Raw genomic sequence first — 18,923 nt, 5'->3', positions numbered from 1 at the left:
ATAAGGGTAAAAGATATTCCAGAGGAGCATAGGATTGATGTGTTCATAGGGTCTTTAAAGGATAATATCCAACATGATGTGCGCCTTTGGGAACCTGATTCATTAGAGAAGGCATTCAGGTTAGCAAGAAAAATAGAAAGAAAAATTATGGCAACTAGGAAGCATACCGTTCACAACTATAAAGACGGAAGTGTTGTTGCCCATAGTCTTCCACAACCTACAAGGTTGACACCACAACAATTGGAAGAAAAAAGAGCAAAAGGGCTTTGTTACAATTGTGATAGCAAATACACAAAAGGTCATAAGTGTGCTGAGAAGAAATTATTCTACATAGATTGTGAAGAGGAAGAAGAAAAGGAGCAAGAAAGGTCAAAAGAAGAGGATATATTCCAGGAACGAAGCCTAGATGAAGAACAAATAAATCCGACCATATCTTGTAATGCATTGACGGGAATTACCACTCCTCAAACCATCAAGATAGAAGGACAAATCAAGAAGAAAAAGGTAATAGTGTTGATTGATTCAGGAAGAACCCACAATTTTATTCATTGTAGGGTAGCAAAAGAATTGAATTGCTTCCTATATCCAGCACCAGAGTGTCAAGTGATGATTGCAAATGGAGGAACAATAAATTGTTCTGGAAAGTGCCATAATACCAAGCTATCCATGGGAGAATATGTATTGACTAGCTCAATGCTTTCCATTCCAATGGGAGGTGCTGATGTTGTACTAGGAGTCCAATGGCTACAATCCTTGGGTAAAATAGCTTTTAATTTTCAAGAACTTTTCATGAAATTTTCTGTGGAAGGAAAGGAAGTTGAATTAAGGGGTATTGTAGGGAAACCAGGAAAGATAATCAGCTCTAATGGCATGACAAAGCTTCTAAAAAAGGAGCAAAGAGGTGTAATTGCACAATTATGTTCGCTAGATGTTTCCACATTGGAATCATCTATTTCTCCAGATCTCCAAAAAGTCCTGGACAATCATTCCAAGGTATTTGAGACTCCCAAAGGTCTCCCACCTATGCGTGATCATGATCATGCTATTCATCTGATTCTAAGAAGTGTTCCTCCAAACATCAGGCCGTACAGATATCCATATGTCCAAAAAAGTGAAATTGAACGTATGGTTGCAGAAATGCTAGAGGCTGGTATAATTCAACCGAGTCAATGTTCTTTCTCAGCTCCAGTAGTATTGGTGCACAAGAAGGATGGATCATGGCGCATGTGTCCAGATTATAGGGAGCTCAACAAGCTCACTATTAAAGAAAAGTTCCCCATTCCTGTTATTGATGAATTACTAGATGAATTGCATGGATCAATTTACTTCACCAAGTTGGATCTTCGTTCGGGATATCATCAAATTAGAATGAAGATTGAAGACATTTCGAAAACAACATTTAGAACTCATGAGGGTCATTATGAATTTTTGGTCATGCCTTTTGGCCTTACCAATGCACCTTCAACATTTCAAGGTTTGATGAATTCAATTTTCAAACCATTCCTTAGAAAATTTGTGTTAGTATTTTTTGATGATATACTAATCTACAGCAAGTCTTGGAAGGATCATGTTGAACATGTTGACAGGGTGTTACAACTATTGGAGGAGAAACAATTATATGCAAAAAGATCCAAATGTTTCTTTCGAGTCTAGGAGGTGGAATATTTGGGTCATATTGTATCTCATGAAGGAGTTAAGGTAGACCCTAGCAAAATTAAAGCCATTAAGGAATGGAAAATCCCCACATCCATAAAGCATCTGCGAGGATTTCTTGGGTTGACAGGGTATTATCGCAAGTTTGTTAAGAATTATGGGAGAATAGTAGCACCTCTAACAACATTATTGAAGAAAGATTCATTTTCTTGGACTTCGGAAGCAACAAAGGCCTTTGAACATCTTAAAGAGGCAATGTGCCAAGCACCGGTCTTAGCTACGCCAGACTTCACAAAAACCTTTATTGTGGAATGTGATGCTTCAGGAAATGGAATTGGTGCTGTTCTAATGCAAGATGAAAGACCCATTGCTTTTGAAAGTCGTCCAATCAAGGGAAAGTTTTTAAACAAAGCTATTTATGAGAAGGAAATGTTGGAAATACTCCATGCACTTAAGAAATGGCGACCCTAGCTAATGGGAAGACACTTCAAGGTTAAAACGGATCATGATAGCCTTAAATATTTTTTTGGAACAAAGATTATCCTCTGAAGAGCAACAAAAGTGGGTCACAAAGATGTTGGGTTATGACTTTGAAATCATCTACAAAAAAGGGAAGCAAAATGTGGTGGCAGATGCACTCTCAAGAAAGGATGAGGATGTGGAAGAATTGTTGTGTGCCATTTGTATTATCCAACCAGATTCGATAAACGAAGCAAGGGAGGAATGGAAGAACGACGAAGAAGTGTGGGCACTTATTCAAAAACTACAACAAGATTCCAGTACTTCTGATACATTTAGCTGGAAAAATGATTCGTTATGGTACAAAGATCGCTTATACCTCTGTAAGAATTCCCAGCTAAAACAAAAGATTCTTATGGAATTGCACACTTCTCCCTTAGGAGGGCACTCAGGATTTTTAAAAACTTACCACAGGGTTAAGAAGGAATTTTTTTGGGATGGCCTTAAATCAGATATTCAAAAGTTTGTGGCGGAATGTTTGGTTTGCCAGCAAAATAAAGTTGAAACAATTAAGACACCAGGTCTATTACAACCTTTATCCATTCCAAGCCAATGTTGGGAGGAGGTTTCAATGGATTTTATCACAGGTTTACCCAAGTCTGAGGGAAAGAGTGTCATCATGGTGGTAGTTGACAGACTTACCAAGTATGCACACTTTTGTGCATTATCACATCCATTTAAAGCCAGTACAGTTTCTACTGCATTTATGGAAACAGTTCAAAAGCTACATGGAAACCCAAAGATTATTGTAAGTGACAGAGATCCCATTTTCACTGGAAATTTTTGGACATAATTATTTTCTTGTCTTGGTACTCAGTTAGCTCATAGCTCATCTTATCATCCTCAATCTGTTGGGCAAACTGAGATAGTAAACAAATGTTTGGAAGGATATCTTCGTTGCTTTGTATATGATAAATAGACACAATGGGTCAAATGGTTGCCTCTAGCTGAATGGTGGTATAACACTTCCTTCCATACAACAACAAAAATGACCCCATTTATGGCACTTTATGGGTATCAACCACCATCCATCACATCATATTTAAGAGAAAATTCTAAGGTTCAGGCAGTGGAACATCACATCGAACATCAACAACAAGTCCTCCAACTCTTAAAGGATAACCTCGTGTTGGAAATAAATAGAATGAAACAACAGGCAGATCAACATCGCAGTGAAAGAAGTTTTGATGTAGGTGATTGGGTATTCCTACAGCTACAACCATATAAGAAAATGTCCCTAAAGCAAGCTAAGAAGGATAATAAATTATCACCGAAGTATTATGGTCCCTACAAGGTGTTGGAAAAGATTGGTACTATGGCATACAAATTGGAGCTTCCTGCAGCTTCTCGATTGCACCCAGTTTTCCATGTTTCATATTTAAAGAAGGTTATAGGTGACAAGCTCCCAATTCAAACAATATTGCCAGAACTTGACCAGGAAGGAAAAATTATATTGGAACTGGAAGCAATCACAGAAACAAGAACTTGACAGCTACGAAATCGATCAATTTCAGAGTATCTTATCAAGTGGAAGAACTTATCTGTTGAAGATTCCACATGGGAGGATGAGAATTTTATGTAGAAGTATCCAGAACTGCTCAAGCGTTGAGGACAACACTTTTTTGAAGGAGAGGGGCATGTTGGGTCCCTATAATACTAGTGATTACCCCATTACTATTGTAGTTATACCCCTTATTTATATTGTTGTGCCCCTATTACCCCCATATTGTTGTTTCTGTGCCCCATAGAATCCCTCTATTGTTATTTTTGTGGCTTTATATTATATTGTTAGGTCGGCTGGATTATATTGTGACTCCTTAGACTCCTATATATAGAAAGGAGGTTTTGTCATTTGTATCATCCAAGAATTGTTCATTTATGTAATGTAAAGGAGGTTGCCCCCTCGAAGAGGCTGAATTCTAAGGCGTGGATTTATCTTTTCTATCTTTTCTTGAGCTGGTTTCATAACAAAACATCAAGTTTGTTTACCCCAACCCGCCAACAAGTAGCAAGCCCCAACTATATTATATAAGAAAGTATTAGGTATCCCAAAGGCTTGAAGGGGATCTAATTGAAAGAAGTGACCATTGTGAGAATCCTTCCAATCAATATATGAATATATAAATGTAGAATTATTATTATTTTAATTGGAAATATTCAATTAAATAATAAAATCTAATTACATCTCTCCCAATCTAAATTTCTTATTAGCATAATTCACTACCCTCATAGGTCTCGCCTTTTTTAATAACATTGTAACATGTAGATTAATTTCCTTTTTGGTGAACAATCTCCACCTTTTAGGAAAATATGGTGCAATGGCTCCAACCCCTACAGATCATTAAGACAAACTAAGAATAGCACAGAAGATGAAAGGTTGTACAAACCAGCTTATTTTTCAAACAACTAATCCAACATCAGTACCTAAACTTTTTCATAAAGATATCATATTGAGAATGTTTGAAAAATGGTGAGAAATCTTCTGCGAGGGTGATGCAGAAAGAGTGATAAGGTTTCATTGTTTTGAATTTTTTTTGTTAAATCAAAAAAAGTTAAAAACCAATATTAATGGAGATATTGGTATTTTTTACTAAATTTTGTGAAGTGACTAAATGTAGCTTTAACCATTCACCTTAATATGTTTTTACAATATAATTTCCCAAGTCTATTTAATATCTTCATTATCATAAAAACCAACCTATATCCATCTTAACTCCACATCTACCACTCTTAGGGGGATGAAATCTATTTATGCCTCTGAGCACTTGGTAGACCCATAATTAAGGTGGATCTAAGATGATAGAATTTCCCCTTTAAATAGTCTACGCTAACATAAATACCTTGGTATTACCATGGGTTATCATAAACTTGGAGCTTAAATTTTTTTATTAGTAATTTATAAAAATTAATAAAATTAATAATTGATTTTTATTTTATTTTTTACTTTAACCAAGTTAAAATGTTTAAGATACATTAAATTACAACATCCATTTTTTACTCTTGATCCACCAAGCCCCGAGAGGGATCAAATATTTTTTCACTCTATCCTAGTTCGCATATCACGATATTTGATCCCTCTCGGGGCTAGTTTGCATACCACGATATTTGATCCCTCTCGGGGCTTAGTAGATCCAGAGTAAAGATGGATCTACGCTGGTTTAATTCCCCATTTAAATAGGCTACATTCCATGTGAATACCATGGGTAAATACCATGTGCCATTTTTATTTTTATTAATACTAATATTAGGGTTAATAATGTTTTTTTGCATGGTATTAATAATACTAATCTAGCCCATGGTATTTGGCCCATAGTATTTTGCCCATAGGTTTCACCTAAATATGACGCATTTTTTGAGTGTTCGCAAATATAAGGTGACTTATGGAGTAAATATAAAAAAATGTTTTATTTTTTTACCATACCTCTCGTTTACTTATATTTTTATTAATTTACCATACCTCTTTTACAAATATGGTATTTGCCCCATAGGATTCACTTAAATAAAACCTCTTTTTTGAGCCTTCATAAATAGAAAGTGGGTTATCATGGACGAAATATAAAAAGAGGTTTTATTTATTTACCATACGTCTAGTTTATCTATATTTTTATTTATTTACCATACCTTTTGAGTAAGTATAAAAGGAGGTTTTATTTATTTACCATACCTCCACTTTATTTATATTTTTATTTGTTTACACCCTTGCATGTATATAAGGTGACTTATGGAGTAAATATAAAAAATGTTTCATTTATTTACCATACCTCTCATTTATTTATATTTTTATTAATTTACCATACCTCTTTTATAAATATGGTATTTGGCCCATAGGATTCACTTAAATAAAACCTATTCTTGAAAATTAGTGCGAATGGAAAGTTGTATCTCATAATTTCAAGGGCTAAATTTACCTTTTTTACCCTCTCCCTTAAAATAAGGTGGGATATTTGAGGCGATTTGTAAAAATGTACTATGATACAAATTATTCGCCCACTAAAAATTTAAAACCCCTTAATTTCGCCTAAGGGCAAAAATTCACCCCTAAAATTTTCCATGGGTTTAATCCATCTTCTGCTAGATTTTCCAGATGTCTAGAATGGTCAAAAACCATATCATGGATCCTTTGTTAGATTTTGGATAAACCTTACGTTCTAGGACCAAATGTTGTAGATCTCCATGAGGTTGGAGATTTGCGTCTAAGATCTGAGTGTTTAGAAGTTGCCAAGTTGGTTTCCAAGAATTCATATAATCTTTCCAATTCATGGAGTCTGGAATTTCTTTGAGAGTTTAATGACTAAGAGCATAATCCACTTCAATTACTATAATCATTAGATGGGATTGTTCTTTGAATATTTTATCTGCTGAGAAAATCAGGAATACAATTTTCACCACCCTTGGTGTGTTCAATTTCAAAATCAAAGTTTGTGAATAGAGCTTTCCATCGTGCAAACTTTGACTGTCCTGGTTTCTTTTGGTTAACACCTTCTTCATGGATGAAGTATCCATTCTGAGAAGAATTATTTTTTTTATTAGGTGTATATCAAATTTATCAATGCAATTCCAGGCAACTTTTACTTCCTTCTCAATGGTTGAATAGTTTTTCTCTGCACGATTCCACACACCTGAGGCAAATTGGATAATTTGCTCTTGATCTTCTTTGATTTGTTTGAGAACTCCACCCCAGCCTATATCACTGGCATCTGTTTCAAAATTTTATATAGATTTTCATTTGAAACATACAAGATGGGAAGCATTCTTACATTCTCTTTAATATTTTTTACAGTAGTTGTATGTGCTGTGGTTTAAGGTCCTAGATTATTCTATAGTCTCCTGTTTAGAATTTTTATGTCTTGTGCACAATCCTTATAGAAATTACAAACATAGTTCAGACAACCCAAGAACCTTTGCAGCTGAGTCTTATCTTTTATTTCATCTAGGAATTTGTCTGCAAATGCAACTGCATGTTGTTGGAGAGAAATCTGGTCGTTTTCTATGATATGTCCAAGGAATTTGACCTTGGTCTCAAAATATTTCCATCTTTTTCTTACTCAAAACTAACTCACTGCTTTTGACTATCTACTTGAGTTTATTTACATCCTTGAAGTGTTCATCTAATGATTTGGAAAATACTAAAAATCATCAATATATACAATTAGTCAATCAAAATATGGCCTAAATACTTGATCCATAACTTTTTAGAATTTGGAAGGAGCATGCTTGAGGCTGAATGGCATAACGTTCCATTCATACTTTCTAGAGGGGAAATTGAATGTTGTCTTGAACCGATATTCTTCTTTGATTGATACTTTCCAAAACACTGATTTCATATCAAATTTTGAAAATATTTTTGCCCCTACAATTATTAATATAAGATTTCCCTTATGGGCAATCAGATAAGTATCATCAGTCAAAACATTATTTAGTGGCCTAAAATTTATCACCAATCTAGGTACCCCTATAATTTGTTTAGAAATTTTATTTACATAGAAGCCATAACAATTCCAAGGATTGTTTGATTTTCTCATCAATTTTCTCTTCAAAAGATCATGTATCTCTTTCTGGCATAGCTTTCTATATTCTTCATTCATGGGGACGGCTCTGCTTTTACAAGGCTTTCCTTTATAATCTATTATGTAGTGAAGTTCTACAAAGTATTGTTTCTTGTACCAAAAAGCATTTGGTTCTTCTGCACAACATTCTTTCTCTAACTGTCCCTTTAATCCTTCTATTTTTTTTATGACTGCATCTTGTTTCAATCCTTCTTCAATCTTTAGATAGGAATTTAGATCCTTGAGCTCTTCTAGATATTTTTCTGTTTGTCATAATTCCTGCATAGCTTGGACCATGGTTGAGATTCTTGGTGTTGATACAAAAGGCAATGTGATATCTTGCAAATATCCTTGTTGATATGGATCATAAATATAATATCGAGATCTACCATCATTAGTCATGCTAATCCATGGGGTTCAACAGCTGCAAGGAATGGGTTTCCTAGGATGCAGTCTACTGCAATACCCCCTACTACAAATTTGATGTTTATGCGGTAATTTTCTAGGAAGAGGGTGGCCTTAGGGACTTCATATTGGAAGTTATATTCTTGTTTTCCCATTCCTATGAGTTATGTTTTTGCCTTAACCAAGTATTTTGCAGGAATAAGTTTTTATTTAATACATTTAGGTCAACTCATGTTTCTAATAAATTCTTTAGAATAAATACTCCCCCCTGTATTTTTAAGTTGAGCATCACATGGTATGGTTGGTGATGGACCGACATGATTTTCATGTCGCTTAGTCCTAAGAAATCATTTTCCTTGACCTCGTAAATTTCCATATTGGTATTATTTTTGAAAACAGGTTGTTGTTCCGAGATATAATATTCTTGCTTTTCTTTCTCCTTTTATATTCTAGAAACCTGAGTTCTAAGTTCACTAATCTCTTTCTTCAAAAAAATTATTTCATGGCCGACTTTATTTAATGTGAGTATTCTCTACTTATTTTGCTGATGGTTTATTTGGAATGATTTTTTTTATCATATGAAGCATCAACAAAGAGGGTCTTTGGGATAATACCTTTGCTTGAAGGAGTTGAAGTAGAGCTTTGATTTTTTATCATAGTCTGCAAAAACGTCTCCATCAGCTTTTCTTTTTCAGGGAGCATCTTAATGCCTGCCAGGACTTTAGCTTCATCATCATCTGAACTATGTGCGATGCATTTTGTTAATTTCTGCTGTAAGGTAGATTCATCTTCAGTGCTATATTTTGATTATAACTTTGAGACTTGTAATGCCATTCTTCTGTATCTGTACATTCACAACAGTCAAAACGAAAAATTGTTTCATGATCATCTTCAAATTTTGTGTTAGAATTACTAAAACTGGAAGTTTCTGTAGAATAACAACAATTTTTTCCCATAATATGTATTTCTTCTTTGGTATGAATATTGGGAAAAATTTTAGTTTTATGTAGTTTGGAACCACATTTATAGCACTAAATGTGGAATATGGGTTTTCTTTCTTCTCTTTTTTTCCCTATCCTATTGGTATTTTCTAACATTTTATTGGGACTTTTTCCCTTTGTGTAGTTTTTATTCTTCGCCCTGTGAACAATTATTTGATGTCAATTTTTTTCACATAACCAATAGTTGAGCCTGTTGCATGCTTATTGTTTATGAGTTCTGAAGTGAACATCTTGAGGATCATAATTGTGGGAATATTGGAAATATTTTTTAGTAGCCTTTTGCTTTTCTTATTCTTTGGGGTTTTGCAAGATGGTTCATTTTTCTTTTTGAGATTTTTTTGAGGGCCTTCTTCACCCTTTTCTTTTGTATAATATGATCATCTATATATATACCATATTTTTTGCAGATAGATCTAATGTCAGGTAGTCTAGACAATTTCTATATAGATTTATTCACTGTCATATTTGTGCATAGTTCAACCAAGGCCTTTGTTATGATACTATATATTCCCCCCAAGTATAAGATTCATAAGGGTTTTGGAAGGCTTCTTGAATTTTCAAGTAATCTACAAATTTAGAAGGTAGGGCTACAAGATACACCTGTTTCCATAAGATATTATTTCTATCTTTTACTTCATAGATTCTTTGAATCCAATCCCTACAAAAGTCTTCATACTGGGACATTTTTTTACATTTGAGATTCATTAATATCAAAGAGTGTTTATCTGATATTTCCGAATCTGCGCCACACCAGCGCTCAAGGATGAATGATTTTAGGCCTCCAATCATGTTATTTTGGGGATTCCCATCCTCATTATGTGCAACATTGCCTGCTTCATCTTTGACTATTTCTTCTGCCATTTTATTTACCAATATTGGAGAGGATTTTTTTTCCCACCATCTTCTGAGTGTATCAGTAAAACACTGAATTAGTGTCTTACATGATTCTACTTCACTTTTACCCCTCATGCACATTAGATTATATTCAATGAAAATCTGGTTAATCATTTGTCTTATATGATTGGAACTGAGTTTATTAATGTTCCATTCCTTATGTGCATCATTGAAAAATGTTTGAGATTCTGGAAGCTTATCCTTACCACTCAAATTAGGAGCAGGATATCTTGAGTACTGGGAGGGCAATGAATCATAAGCTGACAGTAGGTGAGAGTCAAATGAGGTTTCAACTTTTTCTGTTTTTTCTTTAGGAAACAAACTAGGAAATATTTGGATAGAATGTAAAGGGACAGGATGACTACACAATACTGAAGAATGAATGTCTTTATCTTTGGATGTAGAAGAATTTTTTTCAAATTGTGAGGAAATATATTCAATCTCTGTATGGGTCAACACAAAAGCTTTGTGAATTTCATGTTCTATATCCTCAAACTGTCCATCTATTTTTGCAGACAATGTTCTTGCTTCACTATGAACTTCTCGAACAAATCCTTCTATTGTATAAACAAAAAATTGGAAATCATTCAGACTTTTATTTATACTGTTTACAAAGACTTGCAAAGACTTTACTTGTTATTTTTATGCATTCGATGCTAATGCATGCATATCTAAACCTTTCAAAGCAGTATTTGTCGAATTACTTGTTCACTGAATCTTTGTATTCTTGCCTCTATTCTTATGGTTGATTCATCTTTGAGGACTAAAGGTACTACTTTAACCACCTTTCATGTTTCTTCAAGGACGATTCCTTTATATGGAGGGAAATTAGAGGTGGATTCTATCTTACTACCATCACAAGCTATCCAATCGTGTTTAGAAAAATGATTTCGCTGATAACATCTGCACATCCATGTTTTCTTGTTGCTTCTTCCATTCATAAAAGGAAATCCGTGAATATGTATAATCCACATATTCCTGCCATCTTAATGAAATATTTGTTTTTTTTGCTAGGGACGTAGTCAAATTGAATTTTGTAGCATTTGGATGAGTAAATAAATCCCAATTTATCATTCTTTTCATCCAGTTTGTATCTACTTTATACTTAGCTCAAACTTACATGAGAGAAAAGAACTTAAACATCTTAGGCTTAAATGACCTTTTGCAATCACTTGGGACAAGGTTCTAAAATCTACATGATGGGATGACATGGTCCATTTGTTCCAAATACACTAATCCATATCTAGGCATACCTGGTGGCCTCATCTTGCTAAACATTTTAGATGGCCTTGGATCTTCATTTTTGAGGGATGGAAGTTCCTGTATCATCATGACAGTATCATGTGGAAATGAGGTGTCACTGCATTTTGGATTTGGACAAGAATTTTTTAACAGAGAAGATGGAGCTTCTCCCGTCCTGGGATTATGATTTCTATGGGAGGTAATATGTACAAGAGGATTTATATTTGCTAATGTCTGACAGGCAAGACACTTGATTACTAAATATGAAAAACTTAAAATTTGTGCAAGCTCATAATACTCAAGGCCGGAACACTTTGTACAGGCGAATAGATGATGTGACGCAGATGCTTCCAAAGGAATAAGATGAGAATCTTTGTATTCTTGACATTTCTTTCAATTTTTTGAGTTGGGATGGTGGGTCTCCTTGGAAATGGCAGAATGTCAGAGGAGGGATTCTCTTGAATTTGTGCAGAGGTGATGTTTTGTATTGTTGGAGATCTGGGCATGTCAACTACCCAACTTTCCTCAAAACTTAATTCTTCCCATTTTATGACCTGATGTTCAAGCTTATGATTTTGGGCATCTATAATGACTACAGGACATGAATTTGAATCTTAGCTGGGAGAATGCAACACAGTAGGATACAAGGTATTTGTATGTCGAAAACAACCCCTTGTATGGATTGAAATATTTGTTCTCTTTTTCTTGATATCAAATCTGGAGGTTTTGATCTGTAGTTGTAGAATGTCTTCGATACATTCATCAAAGACATAAACCTAGAAATTTGGATAACAATCAAACCATATTGGCTCATTGGAGAGGGGAACAACAATCCCACCAATGCCATCATTATTGATATGGATAAATATATGTACTTTTAAACTAGATTTGAGTTAATGTCAAAATTAGATGGAAAAATGATCTATTACTTGTGAGATATTGCTTTTAGAATTGTGTGAAACTTGGTTGAATTTAGACATTTCTAGAACAACTTTAATTTCCAAAATGACTTCTACTCTCAACTTCTTCCCAAACAATACTCTAAACAAACCAACTAATCTATACTTTATAACTTAATCCCAAACCAACTAATCTAAAAATTTAAAACTTAATCCCAATATGAAATTCATACATTAATCCCAAATATGAAATTAGATTATATCAGAAAGAATCATAATTTTTTTTTACAAAGATATGAAATTCTTTGCAAAGTCTTTGACTTTAGCTCTGTATCAAGACGAGACATTTCTATAATGTGAACAATTATATCATTTAGGTGGGGTAGAGATAGAATAATCTATCTTACGTGTCTAATTCCTACCACTTTCTAACTCTGTGGAAGTTGGCTGGCTCACCAAATTTGGCGGATTGTATGGGTAATCCGCTATAAAATATTTCTATTTTTTTTTAACCTGAGTGACATATTGCAAAGATAAGCAAATAGAATAAAATTACAAATGCTATTTTTTTCAATAAAAAACCTAAGAGAGGAGCTTCCAAAAATGTTGCGATGATGGAGAAATAACCAGCGACGAGTATAATTTGGTCGACAACGTTATGAATGCATCATCAACAAGGGAGCCATTGTCGTAGTGGTAGTCCCTGCTGGGGTTGAGAAACTCCAGTTGTTTGAGTTTCCACAATGACTTTGGCAGTAATTTTAACATGTTTTGAGTGTGCCCATCTGTCAACCACTCGTCCACAGTGAAATACATCAAAATGCATGTTTACCTCATGGCGCGAACACTTTCATTGCATGCATATATAAGAAAATTCAAATTTCTGTCGAGTAAATCAATTCGCTTAGAATAAGAAATAAAAATCAATTTCATCGTCATCTCATTGTCGGCAATTTCTTCAATTATGAAATCTTCAAATTTGAGAGCCAGATTGCTTACACCTTGGAAGTGTTGGCTTCAGATGTTGGAAAAGTTTGATCTTTGGACTCTATTGCAGAAGAGAAGTCTATAGTGCCCGCAAAGATGATTGCTCGCTGAATCTGAAATAGGCACCAGGGACGGAGTGGTCAATGCTAAAAAAATTCTTAAACACAATTTGAACTATATATGAAGTATTTGGCTCTTAACTATGGTACAAAACAAATTTCCAATAGTTCTATCGACACGCTTTTCAAAGACAATTTGTTCGACTTTCAGCTAAAGGTTTACAATATTTATAGCTTAAAAGAAAAACAGAATGACAGAAAACATTTAAATAGTATTTATCCATGGCAAGTAAAAAACTTAAATCAAATGCTATAAAAACTCTTGCATTTATTAATGGAAAATGCTAAAAACTCTCATGTTTATTAATGGAAAATGCCCAAAGAAACTCACCCTTACACTCACATAGAATAATTGTGTTATCAAGTTCAGAACTCACTGTCGTCCAATTCCAAGCATCATGAAAACATTAAAAAAAAACGCATGCCAAATAAAGTTGAAGTGACTTCAAAAGGTAAAATGTCATGAGATACTGACCGTGAAAATGTTGAAGCAAAAACTAAGCTTAATAATCATGCAAAAGTATAAAAATACCAATTCAACCCCACGCCTATATAGAATATTGTCTCTACGAAGCTACTCGTGTTTTAGGAAAACCCCTTGTTCTGTAAATAAAGAGTCATTAGTTGTCTGAAGAATGCCAATAGCCCTTGCAGTATTGACTATGATTTTCTGTTATAATTATCGAAGCTTTTCCAGAAGATCTTTCCAAACCCAAAAGTTGCTTTAAGAATGTCTTCCTATGGACATATTGAGGGAACTGGGTAATGTAAGTGTCATTGTTTCGAGAGAAAGAGCACTTCTTAGAAGGAAACCCCGGAGAGCAATTTCATCCCCAGTAAATTTTAAAACCCTTACGTGCACCTTCTTTAGGTTGTCCATGTTAAAACCCAGGTTTTTCCCTATGACTCCCAAGGGAATACGGCCGGGGTAACCACTAACCAATCTTTGGATCACAGCTTCTAACCAAACTATAATCAGAGAGGGCTCTATCTGTATGATTTGTCTCTGTTATGAGGGTTTTTTAGGCTAGCTATTATGCTCAGGTTTTTGGTTTATGTTTTGGTTGAAGGACTTCTTTCAGTACATTAAGATGTAGTGTTCAGAGAGTAGTATATCATTGGGCAATGGAGTCTAGAGCTGTGAAATGTTTTTGAAAATGCTGGAGTGATGATGTTCAGACTGCAGGGCCTATTGAGTATCTCTAACAAACAAAATTTAAACTTAAATGGTGATGTGTGGTCAGCCAACAGAAAGAAATTAAGAATTCTCCGTTAAGCTGGTGATGTGAAAGTAAAACCTGTTGTTCAGGAGCAAACTTGAATTCCTGAAACAAAAGGTCACTGTGAAAGATATATTCTGAAAGTGCAGCAATTAAGAATTGCACTTATCAAGATTATAGCTGAAGAAAACATTCATTAACAACATAGATTGAACTCAGGGTATTGCATGAATAAGTCCTGAAGGCTATTCTATTTCTTTGTTGCTAAATACTTAAAGATTAGAAACATATATGGATTGTAAAAGATTGAAACACATAACAAAGAGAGTTACATAACAACCTATTGTATTTGTGAAGTACACAGGAATCCTGCAGTTTTCAACAGACACCAGAACGCATTCAACACTTCAGGACTTTGAGAAATTCCATCACTTTCTTTATTAAACTCTGAAAGGATTACAACATAAGAACTTCTTCAAGAGAAATCAACAACAACCCTGCAAGCTTGTGCGAGGGGCAAAGATATACCATCGGTTGTACAAAATATCTAAATGATAAGTTATCTCAGAAATGAATGCGTTCACCAACTCTTCAAGATATTAGATAAGAAAGTGATTACATCATTGAATACAAAGTAAATGCATCTTTATGCTTGTCAGAAGATATTTTGGCCTTTGGAGGCCACTGAGTCGGTAGGAGTGATCTGCATTAATGCTGAGAAAATGCGCTTTTGGAGCTGCTCTACTGTAGCTTCTCGGCCTGGACACCTGTAGCTGTCCGTCTTGACTTGCTGGCTGGGACTTCTGCTGAGTTGGCTCAGCTTTTATCTTTAATGCATGCTGATTCTTTTAAACTGTCCTGTGTATGACAATTTGCATTTTTCATGAACAAAATTTATTGAATGGCTTCCTGTTTATAAAATCATCGGTATGGCCTTAGTCCACCATTCTAGTGTAGGTAGTTGGTGCCTGAGAATTGCATCCATAGTCTCCTCTCCCTCTGTATATTTGTAAAAATTGGGAGGCACCTCAAACAGGTGTTTAATTTCATTCATTATAAAAAATAAACTTTCTACTCTATTGTAGAGAGTCTGTCCTGTGGCTGGCCCTATTTCCTCTGAGGTGCTGGGCCTTTCATTGATCTGACTTGTGGCAAATGCATTAACCCTTTTGGCATACTGCTCATGTGTGAACAGTCTCCCTGCGCTGTTCAGTAAGCTAGGGAGCCCTCTGTTTTCTAATACCTGAAATTTCTCCAAGAACCTGTTTACCTCAGTCTGCATGTCCTGGGTTCTTCTCTCTAATGTATGAACCAAGTTTCTCAGTGTGAGAACCCTCTTGATTAACTGAATGTGCTTAGTTCTGTTTGAAATTCCCATGGCAGCCAACTGAGTACTTGTTCTATTGTTAAGCACATTAATCATCCTGGTGGCAATTTTAGGCATATTGCTTAGAGCATCTCTTGATCTCTGAATTTCAGTTTGTGCTTTTGGAATGAGCTCTAATTGCTCATGGATTGTTTCAATATATTGCCATTGGTCATTAATAGATTGGCCAATGTTAGCCCACAGCACTATTTTCAGCTCAGCCACAACCTTATCTAATTTGAGCTCATTTTCTAGCTCTTTGATCTTGTCTTTGAGGGCTTTTATCTCCCTGCCCTTTTCTGCCACACACTGCTTGGATTTGTCATATCTATCATTCACTTTGGCCAATTTATCCCTGGTCTCATTCAGCTCTGTCATTTGTGCTTCCAAGGCTTGGATCTCATTCCTCAGCTTTTGCATGTCCAGGCTTGGGGCCTGCTCTGTTGTTGGTGGTGCTGCTGAGGTGGATGTTGCTGCCTGTTCTGTTTGTTGAGGAGGAGGAACAGTAGTTGGAGCAGTTTCCTCAAGGTGTATTACTTCAGGAGGGGGCTGGGAGGTCTGACCTTCCTCTCTTTGCTTCAAAACTGCCTGTAATGCTGCATGTGCAGCCTCTGATTCTCTCGGCTTTTCTTGTGTCTGGATTAACTCCTTATATAGAGACACCAGCAAGGTTGAGGCCTCTTGATCATGCCTCTGTTGGGCAACCTCATCTGTTTGAGGGTGAATTGTGGCTGGCATTTTGATCTTTTTCTTCAAAGTGGCCATGTCTGCATCCCTTAACTTCAATATCTCCTGTATGCCCTTGATATCTTTGGGATCATGCCCAATCTCAATAATTATATCTTCTAAGGACCTTATTCTGTTGTCCTTAGCTTGTGAGGATGCCCTTTCCAACTCAAGTTGGGCAGCTGTATTATTAAGGCTATTTTCCAGCCTATAATTGTCCAATGTTTTGTCTGCCAAGGAGGCATACACCATCTCACCCGTTTGTTTGTGTAGCTCAATTTTTTCCATCGGGTGGATGTCCTTGGCAAGGACCTCAAGATTGGTCCTTATATAATCTGCAGGGGATTGGGGCTGTGCTACAGCTGGCAAGAAATGACTCATGATCATCTTGCCTTCACTAACATCAAAAGCAGACATCAGTCTTTGCTGGTTAGTGGGAGCCATCTTCAGCAAATGATTGTACAACTGTATTTTTATGGGCTCATTTCTTTTCTTTATGTCTATGAACTATTTTTTAATGCTCAGTTCACCCTCTCTCTGCTGGCTAGAGGAGCTGACTTCCCCTCCCACAGTTCTGTTCTGTTCCTCTTGGAAGGAACTTGCAGATGCTTCCCTGCTAGGTGGGCCCATGCCCAGAGACTGCCCTGTTGGCATTTCCTCTTCAGAGAAAGGATTCAATCTCTGTCTTTTCTCGCCATGACTTATTGATGTGGTCAAGGGAGTCTCTCTGTCTCTTTTTCTGCTAGTATCCTCCTTTTGTGGAGTTTGGAGGATTGATGCATCAGCTGATGTTTCTTGCCTAGGAGGCACTATGTTTTGTGCCTGCTGTTCTGTGAAAATTGGGGCCTCAACTTCCCGTTCTTGCTGTGGGGGCTGCTCTTTATTATGCTGCCATTCTTCTTGCTACAATTCCTGTTGTTGTTGTTGTTCTACCTGCTGCTGCTGTTGTTGTACCTTCTCCTGAGGTGGCTGTTCGGTCTCCATTTCCTTTTCCTTGCCTTTGCTTGATATATCTTCAGTGGATTTGGGTGCTTGCTGATTTACAGTTGAGGAGGATGCAACTGCTCCCACTTGTGTGCTTGGAAGGGAAAACACCTGTGAACAAAGTTCAAGGTCAGCCATATTTTTTAGATTCCTCACCGCTCTTTGATTCAGCTCTTCTTGTGTAACCAGCTCTTCTAGGGTTCCTCTCCTCCATTTTGCTTGGTTTGCATGTTTTTCAATGTGAGGGATCTTTACATGATCATAGCCAGATAGCTTATATTTGAGCCTTCTCAAAGTGATGAAGTGGTTGGGATCATAAGGTTTCCAGAGGAAACTGGTTTGAAGGCCAAGGGACTCAAACATCCTGTCTGCTTCTCTCCAACCTTCCTCCCTCTGGTTATAGACAAAGTGGCAAAGTTGGTTCCTGACTTTCAACTGTGCTTTCTTGCCTTTGCCTGAAAAGTGAAGCACATCAACATTGCCAAACTGCCTGAAGTATTCTAGGGCAAACAACCTCATAGGCACATATTTGGGTAGCCTGTAGGGAGGCAATTCACACCCACATATCCTGATGATGGTGTGGTTCTGGTAAAAGTACCAGTCCCCAATGCTGTATGATTTGGATAACTGCAGGATCCTTTGCATTTCATTAGTGAGCCTTGGAGGAGGTGAGCCCATCATCATTGACATAGCTGGGTGGATGAAATGATCTATGAACTCACAATAAGTATAAGGAGACTCAAATTTACAGTGGAAAACAAAGGACCAATAGACCACTGATCTTGGATTGCCTTGGGCATCCTCTCTTTTGATTGGAAAAGAGAACTTCTGATGTTGATGATATAAGATCAAGTGGTAAATGTAAGAGGTATATCTGAACACTCTTTCTCTTGCCAGGTTCATTAGTTGCTCATGTATTTTGTCTGCTATATAGGTGGCATAGTCATAGCAGGTAGGAGACTTGCCAGGAGAAAACATGAGCATCATCACCAGCACAGTTTGATCAACAAACTCAATTGAGTTGTAGCCCAAAATGGGACTAATCATGTCTGCAAGATCTCTGCCCATTTGGTTGAGATATACTTGATTGATAGGAGGATACTTCACAGAGTCAGAGTCAATGTATAGCTGGTTTAATTTGGTGACCTGAGCATCTGTCATTCTGGCTCCTTGATTTATCAGGTCTACAAGTGATAGAGGGACCAGTTTCTTCTCAGTCCTGAAGCAGAGCATATCCTTGATAGCTTCTGGGGTGACATAAAACACAGCTGAGCCTGAAGGGTCGAGAACTGCCCTCTGAGTGGGGTCATAGTTTTCAGCACATATATGGATCAAATCAGGGAATTGTCTAACCTGAGGGAG

The sequence above is a fragment of the Pinus tabuliformis genome, chromosome 1_1, assembly GCF_031772625.1.
Source record: "Pinus tabuliformis cultivar Carrire ecotype Pingquan chromosome 1_1, CPIR1, whole genome shotgun sequence".
In the NCBI taxonomy this organism is placed as follows: domain Eukaryota; kingdom Viridiplantae; phylum Streptophyta; class Pinopsida; order Pinales; family Pinaceae; genus Pinus; species Pinus tabuliformis.
This window is presented reverse-complemented; position numbering follows the sequence as displayed.